Genomic DNA, 2,507 nt, shown 5'->3' with positions numbered 1-2,507 from the left:
GTTCATGATCCTCTGGATTTATTTTGGATCTCTTGTGACTTCACTTTTCTCATTCCTGATTGCATGGATCTCAGCCTTTTCTTTCCTTTTTTTCATAAGGTTAGCTAAGGGTTTGTCGTTTTTATTTATTCTTTCAAAAAACCAGCTCTTTGTTTCATTTATTTTTTGTATTGTTTTCTTAGTTTCAATTGCATTGATTTCGCTCGGATCTTTATAATTTCCTCTCTTGTTCGAGCTTTGGGTTTTTCTTGCTCTTGTTTTTCTAGGAGTCTAAGTTTCATCATTAAGCTGTTTATTTGAGCCCGCTCTGTTTTCCTAGTGTGGGCATTCAATGTTATGAATTTTCTACGTAGAACTGCTTTCATTGTGTCCCAAATATTCCTGTATGTTGTATTGGCATTCTCATTTATTTGCAAAAACTGTCTAATTTCTTCTTTAATTTCCTCTGTAATCCATTGATTGTTTAGGAGAGTGTTGTTCAGTTTCCATGTACTTGTGAAGTTTCTATAGTTTCTGGTGCTATTGATCTCTAGTTTGATTGCACTAGGATCTGATAATATACAGGGGATGACTTCATTTTTTTTGCATTTATTTAGACCTGTTCTGTGAGCCAGCATGTGGTCTATTTTGGGGAATGACCTATGTGCAGCAGAAAAGAATGTATATTCTGATTTTTTGGGGTGGAATACTCTATAAAAGTCTATTAAGTCCATGTGTTCCAATGCTTGGTTCAGTTCTACTATTTCATTGTTGATTTTCTGCCTAGTTGATCTGTCAATTTGTGATAGTGTGGTGTTTAAATCCCCCACTACTATTGTATTAGTACTTATTTGGTTTTTCATGGTACTTAATATTTGTTTTATATAGTTGGGGGCATTTATATTTGGTGCATATATGTTTATGATTGTCAGCACTTCCTCTTGAATTGTTCCCTTTACAAGGATGCAGTGTCCTTCTTTGTCTCTCTTAATGAGTTTTGGTGTGAAATTTACTTTATCTGAGAATAAGATTGCAACCCCTGCTTGTTTCTGGGCTCCTGATGCATGGAGAATTGTTTTCCATCCTTTTACTTTCAGTCTATGGACTTCCTTTTGTACTAGGTGTGTTTCTTGTATACAACATATTGTTGGATTTTGCTTCTTAATCCATTCTGCCAATCTGTTTCTCTTGATTGGTGAATTGAGGCCATTAACATTGATGGTTATAACTGATATATTTTGACTTATTCTTGTCATGTTTTTGTCCTTTTGTTGACTCTTTTTACTTTTTCTCCCATCTCCTTTTAGTTTCTTGCCTTACCTATTTGATTTGGTCTGTTGGGCCTCATGTTATTGTGAATTTCATTGTCCTTTTCTAAGACATTGTTTAGAATTCCTTGTAGTGCTGGTTTGGTGTTCATGAAATTTCTCAGGTGCTCTTTGTCGTGGAAGTATCTTATTTCCCCATCTGTTTTGAAAGAGAGTTTTGCAGGATACATCAGTCTAGATTGGAGATTCTTTTCTTTTAGGACTTGGAATACCTCACTCCAGGCTCTCCTTGACCTAAGGGTTTGTGTTGAAAAGTCTGCTGTGATTCTAATGGGCTTCCCTTTGCATGTGATTTGTTTCTTTTCTCTTACTGCTTGTAGTATTTTGTTTTTCTGTTGGATTTCTGGAATCTTGATTATTATATGTCTAGGTGTAGATTTTTTTTGATCGTGGCTAGTTGGGGTTCTATATGCCTCACTTATCTGTATGTCTAATTCTTCCCTTCTGTTTGGGAAGTTTTCTGTCATTAATTCTGTGAAGAGCTTTTTTATATCATTTGTGTTTTCTCCTGTTTTTTCATGAATTCCTATCAGTCTTATGTTATTTTTCTTTGTATCGTCTAGGAGTTGTTGGATTGATTTCTCATGATCCCTTACTGTTTTTAATAGACCTCTTTTTTCACGGTCACTGACTGCTATCCTATCTTCTATATCTGAAATTCTATCTTCGCAATCTTTTATTCTGTTTCGTACACTTTCAATAGAGTTTTTAATCTCCTGGATATCTGTTTGAATCTGTTTTATGGATTCCATTTCTTTCCTCTGTTGGGCATTCATTGTTTCCATGTCTTTCTTATGCTGAGTCTTCATGGCTTCTATCACAGTCTTGAGCTCATCTATTTTTTTCTCAGTTTCTGCTCTAGAGTCTCGAATCATGACTTCTATTTTGCTCATCATCTCTCTGGCTAGCTGGGAAATTATTTCTGATTTGAATTTTTCTAGAGCCTGATTGATCAATTTTGTTACCTCCTGTGCTATGGGTCCAGGGAGTCCTGTTGGTTCACTATCAGACTTTTCATCCTCATTTGTCCTACTATTTGCTATTGGTGAACTGGATATCTGTTTTTGTGTCTTGCTTAAGTGTTTTCTCATTTTTATTTTTATTGTTGGGTTGTCCTCCGTTAATTTCTGGGTATTACTTAAATCTTCCTAATATAGTTGCATTTTAGCTTTTGAATTTCTAGTGACTCATAGACATTCT

This window comes from Fukomys damarensis, unplaced genomic scaffold (genome assembly GCF_012274545.1).
Source record: "Fukomys damarensis isolate Sample0158 unplaced genomic scaffold, DMR_v1.0_HiC HiC_scaffold_17, whole genome shotgun sequence".
Classification (NCBI taxonomy): domain Eukaryota; kingdom Metazoa; phylum Chordata; class Mammalia; order Rodentia; family Bathyergidae; genus Fukomys; species Fukomys damarensis.
This window is presented reverse-complemented; position numbering follows the sequence as displayed.